The sequence below is a fragment of the Aotus nancymaae genome, unplaced genomic scaffold (assembly GCF_030222135.1).
Source record: "Aotus nancymaae isolate 86718 unplaced genomic scaffold, 86718_ANA_hifiasm-v0.15.2.pri h1tg000004l, whole genome shotgun sequence".
NCBI classification, from domain to species: domain Eukaryota; kingdom Metazoa; phylum Chordata; class Mammalia; order Primates; family Aotidae; genus Aotus; species Aotus nancymaae.
In genome coordinates this window covers 19,099,623-19,117,703 of record NW_026988415.1, presented here as the reverse complement: position 1 = coordinate 19,117,703, position 18,081 = coordinate 19,099,623, and the positions used below count along the sequence as shown (strand labels likewise).

The 18,081-nt window shown below is 49.9% G+C and overlaps 1 protein-coding gene across 2 annotated transcripts in view; it reads right to left on the bottom strand.

Annotated features, from left to right (window-relative positions):
• Positions 1-17,545, bottom strand: part of ELF4 (E74 like ETS transcription factor 4) — a 52,070-nt gene extending 34,525 nt beyond the window's left edge. The window contains exon 1 of one of the 2 annotated variants that reach the window (XM_021676481.2): positions 17,276-17,545. The gene's annotated coding sequence lies outside the window, so the exon portion shown is untranslated. Of the gene's footprint in view, positions 1-16,975; positions 17,154-17,275 lie in introns of those variants that run through there. The other variant, XM_012458740.2, reaches the window with a different exon arrangement.
• Between the last annotated feature and the right edge of the window lie 536 nt (positions 17,546-18,081).

Sequence of the window (18,081 nt, the reverse complement as noted above, 5' to 3'; positions counted from 1 at the left end):
AACCTTATGAAGCTGCTTTCCCAAGGACTTTAGTTCCAGGTCTGCCATTAATGTGGCCAAGTCCCTGCCCCCTCTGGATCCCAGTTTCCCCATCTGTAAAGTGAAGTGGGCAAGTCTGGTAATCTTCTGCTAAAGGCTCAGCCAGCTCTGAACCTCTGAGGTTCTAATTAGAAAGCACTGGCTGGGCGCGGTGGCTCACGCCTGTAATCCCAGCACTTTGGGAGGCCGAGGCGGGTGGATCACGAGGTCGAGAGATCGAGACCATCCTGGTCAACATTGTGAAACCCCGTCTCTATTAATACAAAAAAATTAGCTGGGCACGGTGGCGCGTGCCTGTAATCCCAGCTACTCAGGAGGCTGAGGCAGGAGAATTGCCTGAACCCAGGAGGCGGAGGTTGCGGTGAGCCGAGATCGCGCCATTGCACTCCAGCCTGGGTAACAAGAGCGAGACTCCGTCTCAAAAAAAAAAAAAAAAAAGAAAGCACTGCAGGGGACCAGCTATGGTGGCTCACGCCTATAATTCTGGCACTTTGGGAGGCCAAGGCAGGAGAATGGCTTGAGGCCAGAGGTTCGAGACCAGCCTGGACAACAAAGTGAGACCCAGTCTCTACTAAAAAAGAGAAAAAAAAATTGCAGCTGGCTGCGGTGGCTCACACCTGTAATCCAAGAGCTTTGGGAGACCAAGGTGGGTGGATCACCTGAGGTCGGGAGTTAGAGATCAGCCTGACCAACATAGAGAAACCCCATCTCTACTAAAAATACAAAATTAGCCAGGCATGGTGGCACATATCTGTAATCCCAGCTACTTGGGAGGCTGAGGCAAGAGAATCGCTTGAACCCAGGAGGCGGAGGTTACGGTAAGCTGAGATTGCACCATTGCACTCCAGCCTGGGCAACAATAATGAAACTCCATCTAAAAAAGAAAGAAAGAGAGAGAGAGAAAGAAAGAAAAGAAGAAAGAAGGAAAGAAAGAAAGAAAAAGAAAGAAAGAAAGAGAAAGAAAGAAAGAAAAAGAAAAGAAAGAAAGAAAAGAAAGAAGGAAAGAAAGAAAGAAAAAAGAAAGCAAGGAAGGAAGGAAGGAAGGAAGCACTGCAAGGCAGAATAGAATGGAGTGTCAGACATGTGGCCCTCCTTTGGGTGCTGCAGGAGGCCTTTGACACAATTAAGTGTTCGAATCGATGCTCCTCACCGATAGTGATGATGAAGATTTTCCCATGAGAGTCAAATTCTCTCAGACAGTCCTTCTGCTGACTCTCTCCATGAGGGGCAGCTGGATTCTGATTTCACCTCAGCATTACTGGGTGATAGAGCAACCCATAATAGAGACCCATTGATCATGTCCTTTGGAGATGTCAGGAACTAGGTTCTTGGCCTGGCGCCCAGGCCAGCAGCCCCACCTTGCGCTGAGCTTGCCTTCGTGGTGGAGGGAGCGATCCTTGATGGCCATGAGCCTGGCCCCCACTGGACAGGATGTTTCCACATCGAGACCCACTTCCTGCAGCTAGGCCCGGGCTCCGGTTTCCCCCCTCTCCTGCCATCTGGTCGCCTGCCCTCTGCCCCCTCCCCTTGCCGGGTGTTTACAGGCTGCCTTATCAGCCTGGGGAATCTGGGCCTCACCCAGCCGGCTGCCCCCGCCCTGCCTGGCCCAGACAGCCCGCCCAGGGCCCTACCTGCTCTTTCGTCACTGCAGGCTCCCGCAGCCCGGAGCCCCCCTGAGCCACAGGCAGGCAGGGGGGTGTGGACGAAGGCTTGCTGCCTGGCACAGGCCCGCAGCGCCTGGGGCCCTGCCTGCCAGAGCGAAACCTGAATATTCATGGTGCTTTCTGCAGCTTGCTCAAGCTGGAGGAGGCATGCGTTCTTTGAAAATTGTACCTTCTCTATCTGCAGGCTATGGAGACAGGAATGAGACACCGGTGCTGCTAAGGAAGCTAACTTTGGCCTGGAGTGACTCCATGGCTCTTTTGTCCTTAGCCACCCTGAGAAGAGGGAGGGTGGAGGGTAGCTCTAGGCTGGAAGGCACTGCGAGTCCAGGCAGATATATATATATATATATATTTATTTATTTATTTTTTACTGGAGAGCACTGTAAACACTCTAAGCTAAAGGTGGGGCTGAATGAGGGGCTGAAGGCTGGCTGTGATGGAGGAGATGAGGCTGGGGGGTCTTGGGGCACAATCTTGGCCAATCCACAGCCAGGCTTCTGAGCCTCATGGGTCCCAAGCTGTCTGTGTCCCTCCTACCCCGGGATCTGTGCACCCACCCAAAGGCTAGGATGAGGCCAGAGCTAACCACTGAGTAAGCCAAAAGATTATCCCCTAGGACAGAAGGGCCTAGATTTTTTCCATCTAATGTGTTTGAGTCATGAAGGTAGACAGGGATGGAGGCGGCACGCAAATGAAGATGCTGAGGGTGACAGATTTCCCTTCCAGCACTTGAGGCTAAAATTCTGAAAATTCAACCTCTGACCCAGCTGTAGGCAGGTCCTACAGAGACAGGGCCTGCATGCCAAAGCTGACCAAGCCCCGGACTAGGCGTCAAAGCCATAGTCCAGACCCAGCTCATCTTCCAGGGGCCTCCATTTTGTTTACTGATAAATCACTTAAAATGTACTCAAGGCAAGTAGATTGCAACATTCACAGTTAAGATCATAAGCCATACTTCCAAGAAATGTTAAAAGACTATGTCCTTCTAGGTCTCTAGAATACAATTTTCAGTGGTCTGGGAGCAGTTGGGTGGGAAAGTTTGGAAAAACTCTGCTAAGTCAATTTTGCCATTAATGGGCTATGTAACCACAGGCATGCCACGTCACAGGGCTCTCGAAGCCTCAGGCCTCCCTCCCTAGAGATTTCATGCTATCCAGAGCTCCAAGCAGGCTTACTGATTGTAGTAGCCATCAGGGCTCCACACTTCTTCCCTCTATCAAAACTTTCAGGCCAGCCAGGTGCGGTGGCTCACACCCGTAATCCCAACACTTTGGGAGGCCGAGGTGGGCAGATCACCTGAGGTCAGGAGTTCGAGACCAGCCTGGTTAACATGGCAAAACCCTGTCTCTACTAAAAATACAAAAATTAGCTGAGTGTGGTGGCGGGTGCCTGTAATCCCAGGTACTCCAGAGGCTGAGGCAGGAAAATCGCTTGAACCATGGAGGCGGAGGTTGCAGTGAGCCGAGATCATGCCACTGCACTCCAGCCTGGGCGACAGAGCAAGACTTCGTCTCAAAAAACAAACAAACGGCCGGGTGCGGTGGCTCACGCCTGTAATCCCAGCACTTTGGGGGGCCGAGGCGGGTGGATCACTTGAGGTCAGGAGTTTGAGATCAGCCTGGCCGACATGGTGAAACCCTGTCTCTTTATCTTTAAAAAAAAAAATTAAAAAAAAAAAACTTTTAAGCCACGCTCTCATCTCCCTGGGAACAAATTTGCCTACCAGAAAAAAAAAATCATAAACCATTTAGTGTTAATAGCTGATATTGGGTTAAGCGTCATCTCTCTCCTTAATACATTTTTTCTTTTCTTTCTTTTCTTTTCTTTTTTTTTTTTGTAGACAGAGTTTCACTCTGTTGCCCAGGCTGGAGTGCAGTGGTGCAGTCTTGGCTCTCTGCAACCTCCACCTCCTGGGTTCAAACGATTCTCATGTCTCAGCCTCCTAAGTATCTGGATTACAGGTGTGCACCACCACGCCCAGCTAATTTTGTGATTTTACTAGAGACAGGGCTTTGCCATGTTGGCCAGTCTGGTCTATAACTCCTGACCTCAAGTGATCCACCCGCCTTGGCCTCCCAAAGTGCTAGGATTACAGGCATGAGCCACTACCTGGCCCTTAATACATTTTCATTTAACGAGAGCCATCTGGAATGAACATGTTTTAGCCTGAGAAGGGACTCCAGGGCAAGTGGTCACCTGGAGGGGCCAACCTGCAGGTGAGCTAGAGGGTGTTTTTCGGTGGTTCTACCTCCCACCACCCCAGTAGCTGTGGAGTGAGCTGGTCTTCATCATCTATACCCCATGCCTGTGGGTTCTGTTAGAAAGCTATATGGAGTGAATGAAAATCCTTCGGAAAGCGAAAAACTAGGCCTGGTGCAGCAGAAAGCGCACTTGACTGGGAGTGAGGAAGATCAAGTTCCAGTCTTGGCCCAGCCTCTGCCTATCTCCTCCCTCAGCTTCTGAGCTGGCGCCAACTCCTACTCCAGGGCACACACTGACATCTATGGCTGTGGCCACACCAGCCGGACTCGGCAGAGCCTTACGGTCCAAACTCATCTGCTCAGTTTCCAAAGGTCCTTCACAGTCTGACCCCACCCTACCTACTCAAGCTTGTTTCCCATGATTTCCCAACTTAAGCCTGGGCTTCAAGCCCAGTGGTCTCCTCATGGTCCCCTGAGGGAACATTCCAGGCTCATTCACAGAGTTTCTCTGGCCTGCCATGCCTTCGCTGCTCCTTTTTGGCTAATTAAATAGTGCCTATCAAGCAAGGTCCCAACTAAGTCGCCTAACCCCATGGAGCTGGTTGTACCCTCATAATTATGGCCTGCACCCATGGAGCCCTGTTCTCTAAACCCCCATGACTCTTAAATTCTACTACAAGATTTATTAATCCCACAGGGTCTTGAATTGCCCTTTAATTATTTCATGTGTATCTCTTGTTTCCCCAACAGGCAGTAAAATCCATGGGATCAAAGCCCATTTCATCTTCTTCTGACTAACACAGGTTTGGGCATTGATGAATGAAGTCCATGTAAATTCTCAACAAGAGTGAGATCTCTAGAAATGAGACCACAGGCCAGGCATGGTGGCTCATGCCTGTAATCTCAGCACTTTGGGAGACCAAGGCAGGCAGATCAAGAGGTCAGGAGATCGAGACCATCCTGGCTAACACAGTGAAACCCCATCTCTACTAAAAATACAAAAATTAGCCAGGTATGGTGGCACGTGCCTGTAGTCCTAGCTGCTCAGGAGGCTGAGGCAGGAGAATTGCTTGAACCTGGGAGGCAGAGATTGCAGTGAGCCGAGATCATGCCATTGCACTCCAGCCTGGGTGACAGAGCAAGACTCTGTCTCAAAAAAAAAAAGAAAGAAAAAGAAAAAGAAATGAGACCACAGGTCTTGACAGATCTTACAGCTGCAGACTAGGGATAAGGTAGGTATAGAGTTTGGCCAATGTCTCCAAGGCTTCAATGTTACTTTTTCTCTCTTGCCGCAAGCCTCTGTTAGAGGCAACATGTACTAGCTAGAGTCATTTATTCCAAGTGGCATTGAGAACGCAGTTGATGATCAGGTCATTTAAGCATTCTCTCTTTGTACAAAACCACAATGTTTCCACCCTGGTGATGCTGGTTGATCACTGAACCCTCAGGAAAGACTTCATGCAGGATTAGGTCTAAGAACTAAAATGATTCAAGAGAAGAGGGGTATGAGGATAACTATATGAGAAAAAAAAACTTTTATTTAAAGAAGCCTTTTGTTTTCTGGACAGATAAGGCTAAAGAGGAATATAACTGGCATCTATAAAATGATGTATGAGGCAGATAGTCATGGATTTATTCCTTTTTAGCCTGAGAACATCAATTTAAAGATAAGCATCATCTAAAATAATGGTAATATAAGGGACCAACATGATTATAAAATGAGATTTAAAAAACAAGGCCAGACTGGGCATGGTGGCTCATGCCTGTAATTAATTCCAGCACTTAGGGAGGCCAAGGTGGGTGGATCATTTGAGGTAAGGAGTTCGAGACCAACCTGGCCAACATGGTGAAACCCCATCTCTACTAAAAATACAAAAAAAAAAAAAAAAAAAAGAATTAGCTGGGTGTGGTGGTACACGCCTGTAATTCCAGCTACTTAGGAGGCTGAGGCAGGAGAATTGCTTGAACCCAGGAGGTGGAAGTTGCAGTGAGCTAAGAACATGCCACTGGCACTCCAGCCTGGGTGACAGGTCTCAAAAATAAAGTAAAATAAAATAAAATAGAAATACAAAACAAGGCCAAACATATTTGTTACAACAAAAATTAATGCAAGTGGTATAAATGCAAATATTAAAGAAAATGTTATGGAAAAGTCAATCATAAAAATCATATGAAATTGCAAAGGACCTTAGCCAAAAACAACTTCGAAAAAGAGCAAAGTTGAAAGGCTAATACTACCTGATTTCAAGAATGATTATAAAGCTACAGTAATCAAAACAGTTGGTATTAATGTAAAGAGAAATAAGTAGACCAATCAATGGAATTGACACAGAGTCCAGAAATGTGCCCACATATAGACATTGGTAGTAGACTCATGATAGCTTTTCAACAAATAGTGCCAGAATAATTAGATATTCATATGCAAAAAGAAAAGAAAGGGTAGGTGCAGTGGCTCACACCTGTAATCCCAGCACTGTAGGAGGCTGAGTTGGGAGGATAGCTTGAGGCCAGGAGTTCAAGATCAGTCTGGGCAACATAGTGAGAACCTATTTCTACAAAAAAAAAAAAAAAAAAATTAAATTACCCAGGCATGGTGGCACACTCCTGTGGTCCTAGCTACTTGGAAGGCTAAGGTGGTAGGATCACTTGAGCCCAGGAGGTCAAGACTGCGTGAAACATAATCATGCCACCGCATTCTGCCCTGGGCAACAGAGGAAGACCCCATCAAAAAAGAAGAAAGACAGAAAGAGAAAGAGAGAGAGAATGAAGGAAGGAAGAAAGGAAGGAGAGGAAGGAGAGGAAGGAAGGAAGGAAAAAAGAAGGAAGGAAAGGAGGGAGGGAAGGAGGGAGGAAGGAAAGAAGGAAGAAAGGAAGGAAGGAAGGAAAAGAATTTGGATCCATACCACTCAACATACAGAAAAATTAACTCAAAGCAGACCATACACTAAAATATAACACCTAATATTATAAAACCTATCAAAGGAAGTATGAACCAAAATATTTGTGACCTAAGGCTAGGGGAAGAGTTCTTAAATACAGCATCAAAACTGTATTTTTTGAGTTCTTAAATACCACACCAAAACTGTATCCATAAAAAGAAAAATTGAAAAGTTGCACTTTCATAAAAATTAAAAATGTTTGCTGAAGTCAGAAGACACTGAAAAGGATGAAAAGAAGCCACAGACTATGAGACAGTATTTACAAATCATGTATCTGATGAAGGTCTTGTATCCAAAAAATATAAAGAACTCTCAAACTACAAGAAAACAAACAACTCAGTTTAAAAAACAGGCAAAAGATTTGAACAGACACCTCAACAAAGAAGACTTATGGACAGCAACTATATGAAAAGATGTTCAGCATCATCAGTCATCAGGGAAATACAAATTAAAATCCCAATGAGATACCACTGCACATCTATTAGAATGGCTAAAAGAAAAAGACTGCCCATATCAAGTGTTGGTGAGGATGTAGAACAACTGGGACTCTCATACCCTGCTGGTAGGAATGTAAAATGGTTCAGCTACTTTGAAAAACAGCTGGACAGCTTTTTAAAAGTTGAACCTACACTACTGTATGATGTTGTTACTCTACCCCTAAGTATTTAACCAAGAGAAAGGGAAATATATAGCCACAAAAAAGGTTTGTGTACAGACGTTCATAGCAGCTTTGTTTGTAATAGCTAAAAGCTAGAAAAGACACCAAACATCCGTCAACTGACGAATGGATAAGCAATGTATGATCTATCCATACAATGGAATGCTACTTAACAATAAAAAGGAGTGAAATACTGATGTATACAACAACATGATACATCTTAAAATACATAATGCTGAGTGAGAGAAGCCAGGCCAGAAAAAGAGTACATGCTATATGCTTCCAATTATATAAAACTTTGAAAAATGCAAACTAACCTACAGTGACAGAAAGTAGAGCAGCGGTTGTCTCAGGATGGGAGGGAGGGATCGCAAAGGGGCACAAGGAAACCTTCCAGGAGTGAAGCATATGTTCACTCTCGATTGTGCTTATGGTTTCACAGGTATACATATGTCAAATGTTATCAAATTGTATGCTTGGAAATACGTGCTGTTTATTGTGGCACATCAATATTACCTTGATAAAGCTGTTAAATCAAAAGAAAAAAGGTCCCCACATTAGATGAAATAACAGCAAACACTATATAATTTCTCCATGTAACATTACTATGGAAAATTATTACTAATTTTTACTATGTAACATTATTATTATTGCTATGCAAATTTTCTTTTTCTTTTTTTTTTTTTTTTTTGAGACAAAGTTTCGCTCTTGTTACCCAGGCTGGAGTGCAATGGCGCGATCTCGGCTCACCGCAACCTCCGCCTCCTGGGTTCAGGCAATTCTCCTGCCTCAGCCTCCTGAGTAGCTGGGATTACAGGCACGCGCCACCATGCCCAGCTAATTTTTTGTATTTTTAGTAGAGACGGGGTTTCACCATGTTGACCAGGATGGTCTCGATCTCTTGACCTCGTGATCCACCCGCCTTGGCCTCCCAAAGTGCTGGGATTACAGGCGTGAGCCACCGCACCTGGCCCGCTATGTAAATTTTCATGTGACATTACTATGTAACTCCACTACATAACCTTACTATGTAATATTACTATGTAACTTTTTACTATATAACATTGCTATCTAATTTTACTATGTAACATTACTATGTAACGTTTTACTAAATAACATTACTATGTAACTTTATATGTAAATTTATTATATGTAACATGACTAAATTTTTACTATATAACATTACTATCTAACTTTACTATGCAACATTACTATGTAACTTTACTGTGTAAAATTACTATCCAAATTTACTATGTAATATTACTACATAACTTTTTAACTACATAACATTACTATGTAACTTTACTATTAACATTGCTATCTAACTTTTTACTATATAACATTACTACGTAACTTTACTATGTAAAATTACTATATAACTTTTTATTACATAACATTACCATGTAACTATACTATGTAACATTACTCTGAATTAGCCCTGGAGACAAAAGAACCAAGAACACCCATGCTGTCCTAGAAAACACATTCCTTGGAGCCACTCTGTACGCAGACTGAAGTGCAGCAGCCCAAATATGACTCACTACAGCCTCAACTTCCTGGGCTCAAGAGATCTTCTTGCCTCAGTCCCCCAAGGAGCTGAGCCTACAGGTGCACACCAGCACACGTGGCTAATTTTTGTATTTTTTCTAGAGACAAAGTTTTGCCATGTTTCCCAGGCTGGTCTTAAACTCCTGGGCTCAAGTGATCCTTCCACCTTGGCCTCCCAAAGTACTGGGATTGCAGGTGGGATCCACCTCGCCCTGCCAAGTGTGCTGACTTTAATGGGCTTATGTTCTTTTCTCTCTTGCTCACTCCCATGCCAATGCTATTGTCCCACTGAGCCTGGAATATCCCTAGAACACAGCCAATGATCTATTTCCTCTTTTAAAAGGCCATCTCCCTTCTCACCTGCAGGAAGCCTTGCCCAATAAAGCTGAGGAAGGCGAAGAATGATCTTTCTCTAGACAGCCATTGGAGCCATCATCACCCAGTTTACAGATATTAAGTGCCATAGGCTGGTTGGCACGTCAGCTCCCACCTGCTATGGGGCTAAATGCACGTATATTCCTACAGCTCTAGAATTGGGTTTAGATCCTTCTGAGGAGGGGGCTGGCCCTGTTGTGTTTTTTCATAGGATCAATGTGGCGCCAAGAAAGTGGTCACCTAATGAGACAGGTATTTTCTGTGCATAGATTCTCACAGAATCAGTGAAGCTGAACTAGCCTCTGTTAACCTCAGGGGGTATTATAGAAAAAAGACAGATTAACTCCTCATTCTATGTCTAAGTACCTCCTTGTTATCGGGTCATCAGGAATTTCGGGAGGTTAAGAATAATCGCCCACCCTCCCATCCCCCAAAGTCTAACAGTTCTAACTGAGGGGTGGGGACCAAGGGACGGAGTGGAGTGCTTTACTCAGGGGTGGTCCAGTTTATCCTAGGCTGTCTGTCCCAGCGGGTGGTCACAGGCTCCTCAAGCAAACACAATCCAGTCAATAGCAAAGGGAACCTCCAAGTTACTCCCTGGGAGGCCTTTGGAAGGGGAATGGCCACCAGTCCCCTGGGAGCTCTTCTGGGCAAAGACAGTGCCCCAGCCTCAACTCAAGGCCTCTGGGCATTGGCCCAGAATGGACCCATCATCTATTCTAGTGAAGGGGGAGAGCCAGTTGGCTCCCAGAATTTTACACTCAGTAGGGTAATAACAACAATCTGATGATTGCTAAATAGATCCCAGGAGTACGTTAGGCCTTCTCTCAAAGAAACTAACTTACTCTTATTTCTGCAGTGAATGATACTCAAAATGAAAATGGTGAAGGGCTAGAGAAGGCAATGTTAATACAAATATTAATGATTTCAGTTTTGCTCTTCATACAGCACTGCCTGCCATTCAGTATATTACACACACACACACACACACTCACACACACACACACACACCCCTACTACATCCTCTCCACATCCTGTGCAATGGCGGAGTCAACAAAAAGCAGAAAAACCTGGAAAATCTCCCTCTTACTTTCAGAAATGGGTGTGGCATGCCCTATCAGCATTGCCAAAGAAGTAGCTGGTCCCTAGAGCCTGGCAAAGTCAAGTGTGTGTGAAGAGGAAATGGTGACAACAATCACAATAACTGTCACAGGAATAATAACAACAGCAGTGAACACTTACTGGGTGGGTACTATATGCCAAGCACTCTGCTGAGTGCTTTAGATGCATCATCTCACTGAAGCTTCACTCCAACCCTGTGAGGTGGGTGCTGACACCCAGAGTGGTTAAGTAACTAGCCCACAGTCACACAGCCAGTAAGTCTGGCATATAAATGTAGAGAGCCTGTGCTCTTCCTCCTCTAGACAATAGCATGTATTAGGAAGGATATCGGGTCACACTGGAAGAGGAAAGGAAGCTTCAGGAGAGTCAGGTGTTCTGAGAAGCAGGAAGTGCCCACACTGGGACAAGAAAATGGCCCATCAAGAAGCTGGCAACTTGGCTGGTCGTCGTGGCTCACGCCTCTGATCCCAGTACTTTGGGAGGCTAAGACAGATGGATCACCTGAGGTCAGGGGTTTCAGACCAGCCTGGCCAACATGGTGAAACCCCGTTTCTACTAAAAAATACAGAAAAAGGCCGAGCGCAGCGGCTCACTCCTGTAATCCCAGCACTTTGGGAGGCCAAGGAGAGCAGATCATGAGGTCAGGAGATTGAGACCATCCTGGCTAACATGGTGAAACCCCATCTCTACTGAAAATACAAAACATTAGCTGGGCGTGGGGGCATGCGCCTGTAGTTCCAGCTACTTGGGAGGCTGAGGCAGGAGAATCGCTTGAACTTGGGAGGCAGAGGTTGCATTAAGTCGAGATCACGCCACAGCACTGCAGCCTGGGGGACAGAGTGAGACTCTGTCTTAAAAAAAAATACAAAAAAATTTAGCTGGGCTTGGTGGAAGGTGCCTGTAATCCCAGTTACTTGGGAGGCTGAGGCAGAATTGTTTGAACCCGGGAGGCTGAGGTTGCAGTGACCCAAGATCTCACCACTGCATTCCAGCCTGGCAACAGAGCAAGGCTCCATCTCAAAAAAAAAGAAGAAGGTGGCAACTTAAGGGAAAGCTTGCTCAGCCTGGGCAAGCTGCTTAGCTTGCTTCTTGTTAGCCCCTCTGAGAAATGTTCTGGCACTTTCCCTTGCAGACCTTGCTTCGTGAAACACCCTTCCCTGCTCCCTGACCCTCCACCACACCCTGGAAGCGGGCTGGGGTCTCTTTGCTGAGAAACTCACCTTAGGATGTGATTTCCCAACCAAGAAGTCAGGGCACTCTGGTATGTCCCTTTGGTGTTGAAATGTGCTGGGGAGGGGGCAGGACAGTGACAGACGGAAAATGATGAGTGTGTGTATGTGGCAGGGGGACATCCAGGTGTTTTTAATCCAATTAAACCCAACAAGGGCCAAGTTTCCTCCATGTCCAGCCTTGGGAGACACAGAATCAGTGGAAGCAATATATGGCTAGTCCTTAGTGGTATGGGCAGAAACACATGAAACTCTAATTCTTCACTTCCTAGATGGTGGAGTGGGGAACAATTATGAAAATCTCTCTCGCCAGGCGCGGTGGCTCATGCCTGTAATCCCAGCACTTTGGGATGCTGAGGCGGGCAGATCATCTGAGGTCAGGAGTTCGAAACTAGCCTGGCCAACATGGCGAAACCCTGTCTCTACTAAAAGTACAAAAAATTAGCCAGGCATGGTGGTGGGCGCTTGTAATCTCAGCTACTCAGAAGGCTGAGGCAGGAGAATTGCTTGAACCTGGGAGGTGGAGGTTGCAGTGAGCCGAGATCGCGTCTCTGCACTCCAGCCTGGGCAACAAGAGCAAAACTCAGTCTCAAAAAAAAAAAAAAGAAGAAAAGAAAATCTCTCTCCTCCACCTGAATGAAGCTCTGGGCTTCCAGAGAAATCCCAGAACCCTGAGGAAAGGTGGGATCCAGCCAGCCTGCAACTGCCGTGAGCACGTGTGGCGTGTGTTTTCCCGTCATTTTAGTGCCCCACGTCTCCCAGTCATCTCTCCCACTCCCCAGGGGTGTGTGTGTGTGTGTGTGTGTGTGTGTGTGTGTGGTGAGGGAAGGGTTTCAAAATGAAATCCCCTCAGCTTGGGTGGCAGGCTGGCCAGACACTTTGTATCTCCTGGAGTGGAGACGGGGGTTTGCACCGAGCTACCCACACTCGCTGACCTGGTCTTTTATGTGACATGCATTTGCCAAACAATCATCCAGTCTTCGAAGGTCAGTCCGTGGCCAGGGAATAGAGAGAAAGGTGTATTTTCTTCCTTTTCTGCTGCGCCAAATCTCCCCCTTGCTTCCCCTCCACCCTCCTTCAAGGTCTAGCCCAGGCCCAAATCCCTCACAAAGCTTTCCCTCCCTCCTCCAGTGGCTGCAGACCTCCAGTCCCGGCCGTTGGCCTCTGCTCCAACAAGCACAATTAGCACCTGACCAGCCTCTGGCCCAGCTGCTTGTCCTCGCCTCTGATTGTTTCAGTGTCTTAGTCATCTCTTCCCTAGCGCCTCCTTCTCTCATCTCCCGCACGGAACCTAGCATTGGTTGGGCACACAGTAGGTGTTAATAAATGTCTGTTGAATTGAAACTCAGCAGCCCCTATGAGGTCAGAACCCTCATAAGCACCCCGACCAGCAGTTTCTTGGCAACCAGCACTGGGGCCCGAGCTACAGGGCATTAGTAGCGAGACTGCTATTACAGGACTCACGAGGCTCAGTGGCCAGAGAGAGGTTTGCAGGCAGGTTGGTGTTGATGAGAAAAGCCCCTGATCCCTAGGAAAGTGCCTATGGGATTCTGGGTACCTTGCAGGAGTTTCCTTTCTCCCCTGCAGAAGTAGTTTTCAGTGTGAGAACCACAAAGACAATAAATTGGAAGACAAGCCAGAAACCTCTTTGCAGCTTAGAAATCCAGGAGAGATGTCAAGCCCAGGTTGGGGTCAGGCCCTATACCCCTGAGGGAAGAAGGCTGCCCAGGGCCTTTCCCAGCTTGGTGGGGGATCCCAGGAGACGCAGTGGGCATGGCCGGCATGAGCCTTTCCACTGCAGGGGGCTATAGGGATGTTTGGGGGTGTCCCTAAGAAATGCCATCTTCCCCCAGAACCCAACAAACGACATCCTACAAGACTGCCATCTGCAGCTCATGCAGAAACTAGTGCCCCGGCCAGACATGGTGGCTCACGCCTGTAATCCCAGCACTTTGGGAGGACGTGGCAGGCAGATCACTTGAGGTCAGGAATTCAAGATCAGCCTGGCCAACATGGTGAAATCCCCTCTCTATAAAATATATAAAAATTAGCCGGGGAAGGCCAGGTGTCATGGCTTATGCCTGTAATCCCAGCACTTTGGTAAGCTGAAGTGGGTGGATCATGAGGTCAGGAGCTCAAGACCAGCCTGGCCAACATGGTGAAATCCCGTCTCTACTAAAAATACAAAATTAGATGGATGTGGTGGCACACCCAGCTACTTTGGAGGCTGAGGCAAGAGAATCACTGGAACCTGGGAGGCAGAGTGAGCCCAGATCACGCCACTGCACTCCAGCCTGGATGACAGAGTGAGACTCCATCTCAAAAAAAAAAAAAAAATTTAGCCAGGGGTGGTTACAGGCACCTGTAATCCCAGCTACTCAGAAGGCTAAGGCAGGGAGAATTGCTTGGGCCTGGGAGGTGGAGGTTGCAGTGAGCTGAGATCGCACCACTGCACTCCAGCCTGGGCAACAGAGTGAGACTCCATCTCAAAAAAGAAACAAGAAACAAGTGTCCCTTTCCCTCTCATTCACCCAAATCCTAGGGCAAAACTCTGTGTGGGAGGAGGGGAGGTGCATCTAGACCAGAATCTGGCCAGGGTCTTAAAGCAAAGAGAAGCCTCCAAGTCTAGGGTGCTTGATCCCCCACATTGGCTCAGGGATTTGATCCTGGCTTCAAATTATGATTATTTATAAAGATGGCTTATCCGCTCTCCCTGGCCCCCTCCATTCTCCTGCTCTGACTCCAGCCCACACGAAAAGGTACACACAATCCGGGAAGGCAGGTGGTGTCTTCCTCACATCCGCGTTTTCCTCACTGCCACTCTGTTGGGGCCCGGTACTAGGACTGGCCCTAAGCGAGTGTTTGCTGAGTTGCATCTGAGTTTTAGGTGCTGCATTAGGCAATATCGTAAGGCCGGCTCGCACTCACTCACTTACTGTGTGCCACGTGCTGTTCTAATAAGCAGCTTATATGTATTCATTCATGGATTTGATCCTCACTGCAGTATTATGAGGTAGGTCTCATGGACAGATGAGGAAACTGGGGCATACAATTGACTGGGATCACATAGCTAGTAAATAACAATGCTGGGATTTTAGCCTAGACAGCCAGGCTTTAAGAACTGGAGGTAAGGGGTTCAGAATTACAGTGAGCTGTGACTGTGCCACTGCACTCCAACCTGGGTGACAAAGTGAGAACTTTAATTAAAAAAAAAAAAAAAAACACCACTCAAAACATAAAAACAAAAACTGGAGGTAAGATGAGAAAATTGCGGGGGTGGGGGATGTGGAGAGGATGAAGGCCAAGCTTAAGAGCAGAAGAGCAGAGGTTTCCCCAGGAAAGAAAACACATCAGCCTGTGTCTGCCTGGGTCTCTGCGACATAGGGCCTGATTTTTGCAGGATGAGGGGCATTTTGGACATGCTATCAATCAGGCCCCTACAGACAGACCACAGCACCCTCCTTATTAGATCCCAGTATATACCAGAGAAGACAGAAGAGACTGTCACCACTTAGCACGAGGTGAGGGAGGGTGGATTTGGGGCCCCTAGGTTGTCCAGGGGTGGGCGCCAGTTCCTGAGCAACCACCGAGCAAACAGTGCAGCAGAGGGAGGAGGAATGCCAGACATAGTTGCAAACAAGCCACTCCTTCGGCTCACAGCAAGAGGCTGGGTGAGGGTGGGAGCCTGGAGCCTGGGTGAGGGTGGGAGCCTGCTTCATGGTCCCCCGCCCCCAACAAGAAATCCCAGGCTCTGAACCCAGCCCCAGAAACAACCACATGCAAGGGAGCCTCCTCCCCACACGGGCTGGCTGGGATAGGAAGTTCTCCCTGATAATCTCCGCTGAACTCCAGAGAGCTCCTCCTACGCGGCTCCTGTGCTGGATGCACTGAATGTGAATTAATGGTTGAGAAAGCACTTTATAACCAGGAAAACCCAGTGTCACTAACTGCAAGGAGAGATTGGCATTCTTGCTGGGCATACGTGTTCCCCAGGCATTTTCAGTGCCAAAGTCTCCCCAAAGGGAAGAACTAGAAGTGTTCCCTTCACCTCCCTCCAACCTGGCATTCAGGCCAGGGGTCAGCTCGCAGGGGGTGAGTCCCCAGTGGGCGTGCCCACCAGCTGTTGGGGCTGAGCAGTGGTGGTTCAGGCCCTGGGGTGGTGACCTCACTTCCGCTCCTACCTCCCCACCTCCCCAGCACTCCTCCCATCTGAGGCCCCACCAGGCCAAAATCGAGAAGTCCAAGGTTAACTGTTCCTTCCCACTTTAAGAGCTAATTAAAATAATTAGCCACAATGAACTGTCAAACATTAACCAGAAGAGGCTGCAGGACCAGACAGGCCTCGATCACCGGCCGAGGGATGAGGGGCAGGAATCAAATGGCCATCAAATGCCTCAACTGGGGTACGGTGGCGGGGCGGGGCGGCCCAGGAGGACCTCGCTGAGCCGAGGTGCCAAGGGGTCAGGAGGCGACTCTGGTCAGGAAGGCGATGTCCAGGCACACGGTGGTGAGAAAAGGGTGTCAGGGTTAGGGTGCGGTGGAGGAGCCAGTAATTCATAAAGTGGCCACCGCCTCAGCAGTCCCTCAAGCCTCCAAAACAAGGCGCTGGCGTCAGGGGACCCCGAGCAGTGCCGCGGCTGAGTCCCCTAGGCGGCCCAGGAGGGAACGGGGAGGCGGGAGAGCGGGAAGGCTGGCGGCTGGCTCACACGGAAACTCAGGCCCCTGCCAAGAGGTCTCTATTTTGGCGATCCAGTTCTCCAAGTCATAGGTCTGCGTGCGCGTGTGTGCGTGTGACCCTAAAGCCCTAGCCCCAGAAGCCCCGGGGGCAGTCGGATCAATGTAGCAGCTCCGACACGGTCTGCCCCACCTCCTCTGCCCTCGGGCGTAAAGCTCCTGGGGGTCCGCTGTCACGATCGGCGGGTCACGGAACCCGGGCTGGCGGGGGCAAGGGGAAACGGGGGCCCCCACCCCGACTCCCCGACTCGGGGAATCCATTCCACTTCCATCCCGGGATCGGGAGCCCGGGTTCTCCATCACACGCGCGGCGGGGCGACGCCAGGGCGGCTCGCGACACGCCGCGAGTCTCCCTCCCTTCCCTGGGCCCCCAGCCCCACGCCGGGGCCCCGGCGCTCTCGATCCCGCCCTCAGGCAAACTTTTCCAGGTCCCCGAAGGCTCGAAGAACCGGCGCCATCGACGTACCTGAGGCCGAGTGGCTCACGGGCCCGGCTCGGCCGCCGGGCCGGGGTCGATCTCAGTAGTCCCCTCCCCGCTCCGGGGGCCGAGACGCGGGTCCCCAGCCCCGCCAGCCCGTCCTCTCCCCTCGGAAGCCCGGCCCGGCGAGTGGCGCCGGGAACTCGGCGCCGGCGAAAGGAGAAGTGGAAGTTGAGCACGGCGCCCGGTCCGTCCCCGCGGCCGCCAGGGCCGCCGTCCCCCGCCCTCCTCCCCGCCCGCCCTTCCTCCCCGCCCGCTTGCCCCCGCCACCCCGCGCCCGTGACTCACCTCGGCGCCGGGGCAGGCTGGTCCGGGCGGGCAAGGCGCAGGGCTCTCCCACACGTCGCGCCGCCTACGGCAAGTTGGAGGGAGAGATGCAAATACCAGGTGAGACGGCGGCGCCCCCGATAAAACAGGGCAGGGGTCGGAGTGGAGCTCGCGGGGAGCAGGGCTGACGCCGGGGAGGGCCAGGCCAAGACGGGGGGCGGCAGGGGCGCCCGGGGAGGGGGCGCGAGCCGGCGCAAACCAGCACCGAAACGAGCGAGCGAAAGGGGAAATTGCACTAGAGACACACACGTCCCCGCAGGCGGCGGCTGGGGCGGGCGCGAAGGAGGCAGGGCGGGAGGGGAGGGAAGAGCCGGAGGGAGGGACCGACGGGAGGGACCGCGGGCGGGCGGGGTGGGGGAGGGAGCGAGGGAGGGACGAGGCATCTCGGTGGAAACAGCGCCCCTCCGCCCGGGCCCGCCCGCCGCGGTCGCCAGCACGGCAGGGGAAGCCGTGCCAGGGGCCCGCTCAGTCTCTCCTTTCCCTCGCGGCTCGCTCGCGCCCGGGGGACCACGAGGCAGGGCGCCCGCAGAGCCCGCAGAGCCCGCGTCCCACGCCGCGGCCCGGCCTGGCACCCCCAACACTGCTTCCAGCGGGCGGGCCCTGGAGCTCTCTGCTCGGTCGGGGCCCTTCCCGGCGCGAAGCCCTCACACAACGCCCAGCGGAGAAATCCCTTCCCCGGGGACTCGGGAAGGTTTCGTCCAGCCCCCTTGGCTCGTGCAAGTGGAGACCTGCTTGACGCCTTTGGGCCAAGCCCTGCGCTCCACGTT